Source organism: Ovis canadensis, chromosome 10, assembly GCF_042477335.2.
Source record: "Ovis canadensis isolate MfBH-ARS-UI-01 breed Bighorn chromosome 10, ARS-UI_OviCan_v2, whole genome shotgun sequence".
Taxonomy (NCBI): Eukaryota; Metazoa; Chordata; class Mammalia; order Artiodactyla; family Bovidae; genus Ovis; species Ovis canadensis.
Window position 1 is genome coordinate 75,107,422 of NC_091254.1, and position 14,840 is coordinate 75,122,261.

A 14,840-nucleotide genomic window follows, 5' to 3' on the forward strand; every position below is an offset into this window, starting at 1 on the left:
CCAAGCTTTATGATAACAATGTATATCAATTCACTGGATTGTTCTATTAGGATTAAATTAAATATGTACCCACTGCCTTTATTAATGTTTATTTTGATTAAGCAGATTTTATTGAACAAATATAATGTGCCTAGAACTCTTAGAGGTACTAGCAACATAACAGAAAGAGAAACACAGTGATGGTGCCATAATTGAATGAAGGATCTGTTACTAGGAGGCTGAAGAGGAGGAACAACTATTAATTTCATCTGAAGAAGGATAGGATGCTGATAATGCCATGGACACTTTTCCACAAGAGCTGATATCTGAGCTGACAGCTGAATTATGACTAATGGGAGTCAGCCAGAGCAGTGAGGTGAGGTAAAGGAGGCAGGTTCCAGGTAGTTACCTCATTTACTCTGAAAAATAGCCCAATGAGTCTTAGGTTAATTTCTGTCTTTGTTATCAGACCACCTTTTATCATATGATAAATCTAAAGCTCAAAGGATATACAATATATAGTAGTTTAGGTTCAGCTAGCTATTGAGAGAACCTAAATTGAACCTGTTCTGACTCTAGAATGGAAAATATTCTTTGAATATGCTGCAGTGATGGAATATATAATTTAGACTAAGTACAGATTTGATATTTGAAAATCTTAGAATAATGAACCAACTATAGAACATTGAAACATCTTATACATATTTACAGGAAGTTAAAATGCTATATATGCCAATCATATTTATACTTCTGTATATGAAATGACAGACATGACTATTTCAAGTTTTATGTATTTTACAGCATTCACTCAGAAACAACCCATTACTTAATCCTATCTGATCAAAGGAATTCCATAAATATAAAATCCATGCCAACATGTAACTGGCCAGCTAACTAAGCAATTTCATACAAATTTCCCTTAGAAGAAATCACTTTTGTTACTGTTTTTTCTACCCTAGAAGGAATCTCTAGGTTTCTCATCTTTGAAAAGTTAAGACCCATAGAAGAATTTTAATATGACCAAAGATCATAAATACCTCCAAAATTCACAAAAATATATCAATATAAATACCATACCCATGCAATTTTCAAAGAAGAATGTTTCTGTTTTGCCTTAAGCTACCATTCTATGATAGCAGAGAAAGTAATTAAAAGCATTGATACATTATCAGGTAGTGACTCTTGAGAGTCCCTTGGACTGCAAGAAGATCCAACCAGTCCATTCTGAAGGAGATCAGCTCTGGGATTTCTTTGGAAGGAATGATGCTAAAGCTGAAACTCCAGTACTTTGGCCACCTCATGCGAAGAGTTGACTCATTGGAAAAGACTCTGATGCTGGGAGGGATTGGGGGCAGGAGGAGAAGGGGATGACAAAGGATGAGATGGCTGGATGGCATCACTGACTCAATGAATGTGAGTTTGAGTGAACTCCAGGAGTTGGTGATGGACAGGGAGGCCTGGCGTGCTGCGATCATGGGGTTGCAAAGAGTTGGACACGACTGAGCTCCTAAACTGAACTGAAAACCTTATTTTGAATACAGTAATGCTAAATGTTCTTATTGTACATTCAGCTTTAGTCTTTAAAAATACCATACGACACTCATTTATTTTATTAAACATTTTTCTTTAAAATGAATGACTGTAGTTCATAATACATTAAGCTTTAAGATTACATGGAACAATTTTCATACCAATAAATTAGTTTCTAAATTAAACTTTGCCTTAGGTCTGAAATAAACTTTTCATCAAACCACATATAAAAAATGAGAAAAAGGAAAACAACAGTCATTCTTTTCTCAAGAGCATTTGTTTTTGCTCTTTTTGATTATTTTGCTGTTGATAAAGGGGCAAAATCTGATTATTATTAATAAAACAGATCTTTCGAAAGGACTTTAATTTTTTCTCTGTAAGGGTACTAGTTTCCCTATCAGTATGATAAATTTTGGTATTTCTCTATGATATCTAATTCACTTATTTCTCTACAATTCTATGATTAAAATTTCTAGCCAGAATGTCTGTGTTAGATTATAATATATGACTATGCAGAATCAGAACAAAAAAACACTATAGAACTCCAACTGAAATTACTATTAAAAAGTATATATATATATATATATTTCATGAAATAATTTGTATGCATGTGGGTTAGAGTACTTGAACATATTATTATGTGTGGAAAATTGATTTAAGTAGTCATTGAATAACATGAACCTGGGGAATGAGGATAACAAATAATTATCAGCAATTCTGTTCATAAAATATCACGTTTCCAGATCACCTAAACTCCACTGTAATGGGGAAAATTCTAAGGTGGACCCCAGGATTCCTGCCTTTTAGTGTTCTATTTATTTTGTATAATACCCTCCCCTTGAATTTGAGTAGGACATGTAAATATAATGAGATGCCACTCTGATGTTAACATTAGAAAGCAAAAGTGAAGCACTTTGCAGATACAATTCATGTCCCTAACTAATTAACTCTGGATTAATAAAGAGATATTAGAATGAGTGAACCCAGCCTAATGAGGTAAACAGTTTAAATAAGTCAGAGGGGCTTCATGTGACAGAGATTCTCCTGTTGGCCTTGTGAGCTGAAGTAGCCACATAACAAGAAGATTGAGACAGTCTCTAGGATGTGAGAATGATATCCTGCTCACAGCCAGCAAGGAAACAGGGACCTGAGTCCTACAACTACAAAGGCGTAGAATCAAAGTCTACAATCTCCAAATCCATAATCTCTCTATCCATCCTCCTTGTTATAAATGGCATTATTTCAGTTTTTTTTTATGACTAATATCCATCTGTGTATGTATATACCACATCTTCTTTATCCATTCATTTGTCATGGACCTTTAGGTTGCTTTCATGTCTTGGCCATTGAAAATAGTGCTGGTATGAATATTGGGGTGCAAGTATCTTTTTGAATTATGGCTTTCTCTGTATATATGTCCAGGAGTGGAGTTGCAGAATCATATGACAACTCTATTTTTAGAATATTTTTCAGGAAACTCCATACTGTTTTTCATAATGGCTATAACCAATTTACATTCCCACCAACAGTGTAGGAGGGCTCCCTTTTATCCACACCCTCTCTAACATTTATTATTTGTAGACTTTTTAATGATGGCCAACCTAAATGGTGTGAGCTAATATGTCATTGAAAGTTTTTATCTCTATTTCTCTAATAATTAACAATGTTGAGTATCTTTTCATGTGCTTTTTTAGCCATCTGGATGTCTGCTTTGGAGAAATGTCTATTTAGATATTCTGCCTAGTACCCCAATGTTCATCGCAGCACTGTTTATAATAGCCAGGACATGGAAACAACCTAGATGTCCATCAGCAGATGACTGGATAAGAAAGCTGTGGTACATATACACAATGGAGTATTACTCAGCTGTTAAAAAGAATTCATTTGAATCAGTTCTGATGAGATGGATGAAACTGGAGCCGATTATGCAGAGTGAAGTAAGCCAGAAAGAAAAACACCAATACAGTATACTAACACATATATATGGAATTTAGAAAGATGGCAATGACGACCCTGTATGCAAGACAGGAAAAAAGACACAGATGTGTATAACGGACTTTTGAACTCAGAGGGAGAGGGAGAGGGAGAGGGTGGGATGATTTGGGAGAATGGCTTTCTAACATGTATACTATCATGTAAGAATTGAATCGCCAGTCTATATCTGACGCAGGATGCAGCATGCTTGAGGCTGGTGCATGGGGATGACCCACAGAGATGTTATGGGGAGGGAGGTGGGAGGGGGGTTCATGTTTGGGAACACATGTAAGAATTAAGGATTTTAAAATTAAAAAAATAAAAAAACTGAAAAGAAAAATAAATAAAAAAAGAAAAAAAAAGATATTCTGCCTAAATTCTGATTAGATTGTTTGATATTGAGTTGTATGAGCTATTTTTATATTTTGGAGATTAATCTCTTGTCAGTTGTATTATTTGCAAACATTTCCTTCTATTCTGTAAGTTGCATTTATTGTTATAAGCAGTCACATCTGTGGTACTTTGTTATACAGCAATAGGAAACTGATACATCCATTAAGGAATATCAGCTGCATTATACATACATTGTGGTTCCCATCAAAGTAGTGAATGTTAAACTTAAAAGAATTGCTTGAAATATAATTATCAAGATTAACTTCTCAGGTTAAATCTGAAATTTTATAAGAAAAATTTTATTTCCAATCACATGAGAACCTTCTCTGATAATTAAATATATGTATATATCAATATCTATTACTTTTCTTTTCTGCCTTGGTACATTTATTTACTTTAGGAAGTCTTCTGTATCAGTCAGTTTTCCAAGTGAAAAAAAGCACAAAACCTCTCTGGGTTTTTTAAGCACAGAAGTATTAATTTCAGCCAATTAGATGCTTACAAAATAATCAGATGGCCTCACCATGCTTTAGAATTGGCCTCCCAGATTCGGTTGTAATGAGATCTATTTATATGCATTTTGGATCAGAAGAGGAAGTATAGAAGAAGAAAATTAGCCAGATTAGTTTTCCTGGTTTTCTCAAGGTTTGATTTGTATTTATTTCCATGATATGTATCTCTAGGTATCTCTAGGTTTCTGTGTTTTCCTAGCATAACACTCATCATCCTCTATTGTAACAACTTACTGCTTTCTAGAATTCTGTTTATATTTTTGTTTCAACATTTCTTTGTATTTCTCATTAAAGTGAAATTGAAAGTGAAATTGCTCAGTCCTGTCTGACTCTTTGCGACCCCATGGACTGTAGCCTACCAGTCTCCTCTGTCCATGGGATTTTTCAGGCAAGAATACTGGAGTGGGTTCCCACTTCTCATTAATAGAGTTGCTAAATATGAATACAATTTATCTTAGTGATAACCAAACCGAAAGCTTCCAGTTCTTCTATAATGGCTATCTGCTGTGTTATAAAGTTTGATTATCCTTCCTAGATTTTCACTTAAGGAATTAAGAAGTTCACGCATATTTCCATATTAAATGATTTAATGTATTTAATCAAATGTACTAAAAACCAGGTACTGAATAGCAGTATTATTCATGTTTTAATTGTGTATGTATGTATATAGTCTCATAGAACTGAAATTATAACTTTTTTTTGAAATTATAACTTTTATTTCTCGTACTTCCTAAGTGCATGTGTGAGGATTTAAATACAAAACAATACAACTTCAAAGCATTTCTCCTACTATAATACACTATTTCTTATCTCTGAAAAAAACAACAATTGAAAACAAAAACATGTAGTACTCTTCTTAACATCAAATCAATGACTTTATCTGAACATATAACTAGTTAAGACATTGTCATAAACTTAATCAAAAAATTTATTTTGGAAGCTTGGTCTATGTGTGTCTTATTTCAGTTACGGCAACTTGTTTACAAATATTATTTGTTGGTCATGTCTCAATCAGCACACATTTTTAGAAGGAATTTTTGTTTTTTAATCTGTTTTAATTAACTGAATAACATTTCAAGTTTATAGAAGACAAAAGAGTTGTTTAGAGATAGCAAGCATGCCAATATTGGTTTTACAATATATGTTTCAGTTCACTTCAGTCACTCTGTTGTGTCTGACTCTTTGCAAGCACATGAATTGCAGCACGCCAGGACTCCCTGTCCATCACCAGCTCCTAGAGTTTACTCAAACTCACATCCATCGAGTCGGTGATGCTATCCAAGCATCTCATCCTCTGCATCCCCTTTTCCTCATGCCCCCAACCCTTCCCAGGATCAGAGTCTTTTCCAATGAGTCAACTCTTCGCTTGAGGTGGCCAAAATACTGGAGTTTCAGCTTTAGCATCACTCCTTCCAAAGTGACGGGTGTCCAGGACTGATCTCTTTAGAATGGACTGGTTGGATCTCCTTGCAGTCCAAGGGACTCTCAAGAGTCTTCTCCAAACCATAGTTCAAAAGCATCAATTCTTCGGTGCTCAGCTTTCTTTACAGTCCAGCTCTTACATCCATGCATGACCACTGGAAAAACCAGAGCCTTGACAAGATGGACCTTAATCGGCAAAGTAATGTCTCTGCTTTTGAATATGCTATCTAGGTTGGTCATAACTTTCTCTCCAAGGAGTAAGCGTCTTTTAATTTCATAGCTGCAGTCACCATCTGCAGTGATTTTGGAGCCCAAAAAAATCTGACACTGTTTTCACTGTTTTCCCATCTATTTCCCATGAAGTGATGGGAGCAGATGCCATGATCTTCATTTTCTGAATGTTGAGGTTTAAGCCAACTTTTTCACTCTCCTCTTTCACTTTCATCAAGAGGCTTTTTAGTTCCTTTTCACTTTCTGCCAGAAGGGTGGTGTCATCTGTATATCTGAGGTTATTGATATTTCTCCCGGCAAGCTTGATTCCAGCTTGTGCTTCTTCCAGCCCAGTGTTTCTCATGATGTACTCTGCATATAAGTTAAACAAGCAGGGTGACAATATACAGCCTTGACGTACTCCTCTTCCTATTTGCTTCCTGACCTGCATATAGGTTTCTCAAGAGGCAGGTCAGGTGGTCTGGTATTCCCATCTCTTTCAGAATTTTCCACAGTTTATTGTGATCTACACAGGCAAAGGCTTTGACATAGTCAATAAAGCAGAAGTAGATGTTTTTCTGGAACTCTCTTGCTTTGTCAGTGATCCAGCAGATGTTGGCCATTTGATCTCTGGTTCCTTTGCCTTATCTAAAACCAGCTTGAACATCCGGAAGTTCACAGTTCACATATTGCTGAAGCCTGGCTTGGAGAAGTTTGAGCATTACTTTACTAGAGTGTGTAATGAATGTAATTGTGTGGTAGTTTGAGCCTTCTTTGGCATTGCCCTTCTTTGGGATTGGAATGGAAACGTACCTTTTCCAGTCCTGTGACCACTGCTGAATTTTCCAAATTTGCTGGCATATTGAGTGCAGCACTTTCACAGCATCATCTTCCAGGATTTGAAATAGCTCAACTGGAATTCCATCACCTCCACTAACTTTGTTCATAATGATGCTTTCTAAGGCCCATTTGACTTAACATTCCAGGATATCTGGCTCTAGGTGAGTGATCACACCATCGTGATTATCTTGGTTGTGAAGATCTTTTTTCTACAGTACTTCTGTGTATTCTTGCCACCTCTTCTTAATATCTTCTGCTTCTGTTAGGCACGTACCATTTCTGTCCTTTATTGAGCCCATCTTTGCATGAAATATTCCCTTGGTATCTCTAATTTTCTTGAAGAGATCTCTAGTCTTTACCATTCTGTTGTTTTCCTCTATTTCTTTGCACTAATCCTTGAAGAAGGCTTTCTTATCTCTCCTTGCTATTCTTTGGAACTCTGCATTCAGATGCTTATATCTTTCCTTTTCTCCTTTGTTTTTCACTTCTCTTCTTTTCACAGCTATTTGTAAGGCCTCCCCAGACAGCCATTTTGCTTTTTTGCATTTCTTTTCCATGGGGATGGTCTTGATCCCTGTCTCCTGTACAATGTCACAAACCTCCTTCCATGGTTCATCGGGCACTCTATCTATCAGATTTAGTCCCTTTAATCTATTTCTCTCTTCCACTGTATAATCATAAGGGATTTGATTTAGGTCATACCTGAATGGTCTAGTGGTTTTCCATACTTTTTCCAATTTAAGTCTGAATTTGGCAATAAGGAGCTCATGATCTGAGCCACAGTCAGCTATTGGTCTTGTTTTTGCTGACTGTATAGAGCTTCTCCACTTTGGCTGCAAAGAATATAATCAATCTGATTTTGGTGTTGACCATGTGTAGAGTCTTCTCTTCTGTTGTTGGAAGAGGGTGTTTGCTATGACCAGTGCATTTTCTTGGCAAAACTCTATTAGCCTTTGCCCTGCTTCATTCTGTACTCCAAGGCCAAATTTGCCTGTTACTCCAGATGTTTCTTGACTTCCTACTTTTGCATTCCAGTCCCCTATAATGAAAAAGACATCGTCTTTGGGTGTTTTTTCTAAAAGATCTTGTAGGTTTTCATAGACCCATTCAACTTCAGTTTCTTCAGTGTTACTGGTTGGGGCATAGGCTTGGATCACCATGACACTAAATGGTTTGCCTTGGAAATGAACAGAGATCATTCTGTGATTTTTTGCCATTGCATCCAAGTACTGCATTTTGGACTCTTTTGTTGACCATGATGGCTACTCCATTTCTTCTAAGGGATTCTTGCCCACAGTAGTAGATGTAATTGTCATCTGAGTTAAATTCACCCATTCCAGTCCATTTTAGTTCACTGATTCCTAGAATATCAACATTCACTCTTGCCATCTCCTGTTTGACCACTTCCATTTTGCCTTGATTCATGGACCTAACATCCAGGTTCCTATGCAATATTGCTCTTTACAGCATCAGACCTTGCTTCTATCACCAGTCACATCCACAACTGGGTGTTGTTTTTGCTTTGGCTCCATCCCTTCATTCTTTCTGGAGTTATTTCCCCACTGATCTCTAGTAGCATATTGGGCACCTGCCAACCTGGGGAGTTCCTCTTTCAGTATCCTATCATTTTGCCTTTTCATACTGTTCATGGGGTTCTCAAGGCAAGAATACTGACGTGGTTTGCCATTCCCTTCTCCAATGGACTACATTCTGTCAGACCTCTCCACCATGACCCTTCCGTCTTGGGTGGCTCCACAGGGCGTGGCTTAGTTTCATTGAGTTAGACAAGGCTGTGGTCCTAGTGTGATTAGATTGACTAGTTTTCTGTGAGTATGGTTTCAGTGTGTCTGCCCTCTGATGCCCTCTTGCAACACCTACCATCTTACTTGGGTTTTTCTTACCTTGTACATGGGGTATCTCTTCATGGCTGCTCTAGCAAAGTGCAGCTGCTGCTCCTTACCTTGGACGAGGGGTATCTCCTCACTGACACCTCTCCTGACCTTGAACATGGAGTAGCTCCTCTTGGCCATCCTGCACCAGCTCAGCCTCCACTCCTTGGATGTGAGGTTACTCCTCTCGGCCGCCACCCCTGACCTCGGACATGGGGTAGCTCCTCTCAGCCACGCTTCTGCAAGGTCCCTCACAGCCAGCGTACTTTGTAAACCCTCAACAAAAATATATATTAGCGCCTGTTAAATCTTCAAATTTTAACATTTGCAAAATATAGAGCTAACATCTATCCTTGAGAATTTATATTAATATATGTAGCATTGTCTAAAACACAATTCATATTCACTGATTTCAGACTCATGAAAAAGACCAAATTTAGCCAGTATGCTTCAATGTCCTCACAACTGATGATAAATTCTTTAGAAAGCTTTTGTGTTGACACCCTTCTCCTTCTACACTGGTCATATGAGCCTCTTCCAGGAAATCCCCTCTTTCTTTTCGTCTTCTAGCTAATAAAGAGTTAAGAGCTGGCCTAGGAGGAAGCGCACAGGACCCTGTAAAAAATACTACCAAATACTACCTAACTGAACTGATTGTTCCTCTAATTATGCTCATTTTGCTATGTGGAAACTGAGATACTGAGAGATTATGCAATTTGGCCAAGAATAACTGGGATTTACAGCCAAGCAGGTTGACTGAGAACTAAACTCTGTAAATCAATACTAAATAGTCCCAGGTATTGTTGCTCAGTCGCTAAGTCATCTCTGACTCTTTGTGACCCCATGGACTGCAGCACACCAGGCTTCCCTGTCCTGCACCATCTTATGGAGTTTGCTCAAACTCATGTCCATTGAGTCAGTGATGCCATCCAACCATATTGTAATCCTAGGTATTACAATAAGTTAAAAATAAAGGTGTTACTTTTATACTCATATGTTGATGAACAAAATCATAGGGAACCATAATGGACTGATACAGACTTATTATATTTGTATTACATTCTACACTTATGCAAATATACCTGTATATGTATTAAAATTATATATATTCTTCATGAGTCATTTAAAAATAACATCTTTCTTTCAGGCATATATACATTTCTGTATTATACAGAATTATTAAAGAGATAAAAAGTACTTAATTGTGTGTTATAAATAAAGAAGAGATCAGGGGAATTTCAACAGCATTGGTGCTTTGAATTTGTTTTCCAGAGGAAAAAAAATTACAGTGGAGTTGAGGCCCCAGCCCTCTACCCCAGCTGGCTTTGTCACTTGGGAGTTTAGGGCCTGAGATTCTTTGTGGAGAGGCAGGTTAGTGGTCACTGAGCTGATATAAGTAGGACTCTTACAGAGGTGACCTTTTCAGTCTCCTACAATTTATATCATTTCTTGGCAATTGGGAAAGTGGCTACAATAACATCAGCTGCCTGAGAGGCTAGTCATTCTGCCGGACCTCCTGGCCAGACAACAGACATCTCTGGAGATCCTGTGCCAAGAAAAAGCATGCAAGTAGATATGGAAAAGGGTAAAAACAAAATGTCCTGAAAAAGCTCTTACCTGTGTAATCAAAAGTAAAAGGACTCTTCAAATCTGTTAGTATAAAGCATTACATAAGTTTAATATATTTACATGCTGCTGCTGCTGCTAAGTTGCTTCAGTCGTGTCCAATTCTGTGGAATCCCAGAGATGGCAGCCCACCAGGCTCCCCCGTCCCTGGGATTCTCCAGGCAAGAACACTGGAGTGGGTTGCCATTTCCTTCTCCAATGTATGAAAGTGAAAGGTGAAAGTGAAATCGCTCAGTTGTGTCTGACTCTTAGCAACCCCATGGACTGCAGCATAACAGGCTCCTCTGCCCGTGGGATTTTCCATGTAAGAGTACTGGAGTGGGGTGCCATTGCCTTCTCCAGTAAACAATACTAACAATCTTATTCGTGAGCCAGAAAAACAAGGGCATGAATGAATCAGTTGGTCAAAATCTCCTTTTATAAAATAAGGTCCCTTTCTCTGAACAAAATCTAAGTAGGTATTGCTTTTGTGATTGAACACCTCCTTCTGAGAGTAAAATTGATAAGCTTATTTTATTTTAACATGGCATCTATCAGGAAACATACAAAGCAATCCTGGTGGTTAAATTTCTATTTGCTTTTAATTTAGTGTTCAGTAATTCAGCTTTAACTATTCTATGAAAAATGTATTTTATTTTTAGAAATAGAGCTATTTTCTATTGTTACATTTTATGAAAAAAAAAAAAGCCATCCAAAGTAGTGAAATAAATATTTTGTTTCACCATCTTCATCATGAATAAGGCCACTTTACAAATGACTTAACAATTTTTCTGGAGGGCATCAGTTCAATTTCATCTATGTTGTCGTAAGTAAAATGCCTGCTTAAAATCTGTGTGTTTGATTTCTATCACTGTCAACTTCTTCTCATGCAACAGATGCCCATTTTCATAGCTACAGCTATCCACTGTGTATCTGTAAACAGCACTTTCCAAGGTACTTTATAGAATAAGTTTTGTTTACCATGACATCCAACAAAACCATGAAGACTTACCCTCAGGAAGTATTAACTTTGGGTCAAATATCTTTGCTTTCTGTTTACTCACTTTATTCAGTGAGCTCTTTTATTCTCTAAAACTAACACTGACTGAGGTTACTTTCTGTATTAGAGTACTATGTGGAACAGTACTATGTGGCTCAATATAAAGTAATGGAATGAGTTCAGTTCAGTTCATTTCAGTCATTCAGTCATGTCTGATTCTTTGTGAACCCATGTATTGCAGCACGCCAGGCTTCCCTGTCCATTATCAACTCCTGGAGCTTACTCAAACTCATGTTCATCGAGTCAGTGATGCCATCTAAACATCTCATCCACTGTTATCCCCATCTCCTCCCACCTTCAATCATTTCCAGCATCAAGGTGTTTTCCAATGAGTCAGTTCCTTGCATCAGTTGGCCAAAGTATTGGAGTATTACTCTGTTAGCCTTTGATCTGCTTCATTTTGTACTCCAAGATCAAATTTGCATGTTACTCCAGGTATCTCTTGACTTCCTAATTTTGGATTCCAGTCCCCTGTAATGAAAAGGTCATCTATTAGGGTGTTAGTTCTAGAAGGTCTTGTAGGTCTTCATAGAACTATTCAACTTCAGCTTCTGCAGCATTACTTCTTGGGGCATAGACTTGAATTACTGTGATATTAAGTGGTTTGCCTTGGAAATGAACAGAAATAATTCTGTCATTTTTGATATTGTGTCCAAGTACTGCATTTTGGTGTGCTGCAGTTCAAGGGGTCCCAAAGAGTCAGACACGACTGAGCGACTGAACTGAACTGAACTTCATTTTGGACTCTTGACTCCTACCGTGGCTATTCCATTTCTTCTAAGGGATTCCTGCCCACAGTAGTAGATATAATGGTCATCTAAGTTAAATTCACCCATTCCAGTCCATTTTAGTTCACTGATTCCTAAAATGTCAATGTTCACTCTTGCCATCTCCTGTTTGACCACTTCCAATTTGCCTTGATTCATGGACCTAACATTGCAGGTTCATATTGCTCTTTACAGCATTAGACTTTACTTCCACCATCAGTCACATCCACAGTTGGGTGTGGTTTATGCTTTGGCTGTCTCTTCATTCTTTCTGGGGTTATTTCTCCACTGACCTCCAGTAGCATTTTGGGCACCTACTAACTTGGAGAGTTCATCTTTCAGTGTCCTATCTTTTTGTCTTTTTATGCTGTTCATGGGTTTGCAGCCATGAAATTAAAAGATGCTTACTCCTTGGAAGGAAAGTTATGATCAACCTAGATAGCATATTGAAAAGCAGAGATACTACTTTGCCAACAAAGGTCTGTCTAGTCAAGGCTATGGTTTTTCCAGTGGTCATGTATGGATGTGAGAGTTGGACTGTGAAGAAAGCTGAGCACTGAAGAATTGATGCTTTTGAACTGTGGTGTTGTAAAAGATTCTTGAGAGTCCTTTTGACTACAAGGAGATCCAACCAGTCCATCCTAAAGGAGATCAGCCCTGACTGTTCTTTGGAAGGACTGATGCTGAAGCTGGAGCTCCAATACTTTGGCCACCTCAGGCAAAGAGTTGACTCATTGGAAAAGACCCTGATGCTGGGAGGGATTGGAGGCAGGAGGAGAAGGGGATGACAGAGGATGAGATGGCTGGATGACATCACCAACTCGATGGACATAATTCTGAGTGAACTCCGGGAGTTGGTGATGGACAGGGAGGCCTGGTGTGCATGGGGTCGCAAAGAGTCGGACATGACTGAGTGACTGAACTGAACTGAACTGGGGTTCTCAAGGCAAGAATACTGGAGTGGTTTGCTATTCCCTCCTCCAGTGAACCACGTTTTGTCAGACCTCTCCACCATGACCCGTTCATCTTGGGTGGCCTTACATGCCATGGCTCATAGTTTCATTGAGTTAGACATGACCACAGTCTATCTGAGCAGATGGGTTAGTTTTCTGTGATTCTGGTTTTCATTCTGTCTGCCCTCTGATGAATAAGGATAAGAGGCTTATGGAAGCTTCCTGATGGGAGAGACTGACTAAGGGGGAAATTGGGTCTTGGTCTGATGGGAGGGGCCATGCTCAGTAAATCTTTAATCCAAATTTCTGTTGATGGTTGGGGCTGTGTTCCCTCCCTGTTGTCTGACCTGAGGCCAAACTATGGTGGAGGTACCCCCATTGTATATCAGCAGTAAGTCCAACTAAAGGGTCACTAACTAAATATTGTAAAATTGTAAATTATCATGAAAAGAGCTCTATTTTGTATACCTAGCCCATGCTAATGTTAGCGAAATGTACCACTTAAGTGGAGAATTGATGTGTGAGTACATGTATATGCATGCACATACAAAATTACACAATACTAATTTTATTATTTAATATTATCATTTTATTCAATACTTTTAAACATCCGCTATATTCTGACGAAGACCACAGAAGTGTGATTAAGAGGTTAGAAACCTCTGCTTTCTAAATTTATTGCTTTAGAAGAGCTGTTTAAATACCCTAATTTTATTTTACTCACCTGTAAATTAGGGCTGGAAAAGATCAGTTTTCATTCCAATCCCAAAGAAAGGCAATGCCAAAGAATGCTCAAATTACCACACAATTGTACTCATCTCACACACTAGCAAAGTAATGCTTAAAATTCTCCAAGCCAGACTTCAGTAGTATGTGAACAGTGAAATTCCAGATGCTCAAGCTGGTTTTAGAAAAGGCATAGGAACCAGAGATCAAATTGCCATCATCCGCTGGATCATCGAAAAAGCAAGAGAGTTCCAGAAAATATCTATTTCTGCTTTATTGACTATGGCAAAGCATTTGACTGTGTAGATCACAATAAACTGGAAAATTCTTGGGGAGATGGGAATACCAGACCACTTGACCTGCCTCTTGAGAAATCTGTATGCAGGTCGGGAAGCAACAGTTAGAACTGGACATGGAACAACAGACTGGTTCCAAATAGGAAAAGGAGTACGTCAAGGCTGTATATTGTCACCCTGCTTGTTTAACTTATATGCAGTGTACATCATGAGAAATGCTGGGCTGGAGAAAGCACAAGCTGGAATCAAGATTGCTGGGAGAAATATCAATAACGTCAGAAATGCAGATGACCCCACCCTTATGGCAGAAAGTGAAGAGGAACTAAAAAGCCTCTTGAAAGTGAAAGAGGAGAGTGAAAAAGTTGGCTTAAAGCTCAACATTCAGAAAACAAAGATCATGGCATCTGTTCCCATCACTTCATGGGAAATAGACGAGAAACAGTGGAAACAGTGTCAGAATTTATTTTTCGGGCTCCAAAATCACTGCAGATGGTGACTGTAGCCATGAAATTAAAAGACGCTTACTCCTTGGAAGAAAAGTTATGACCAACCTAGATAGCATATTGAAAAGTAGAGACATCACTTTGCCAACAAAGGTCCGTCTAGTCAAGGCTATGGTTTTTCCAGTGGTCATGTATGGATGTGAGAGTTGGACTGTGAAGAAAGCTGAGCGCTGAAGAATTG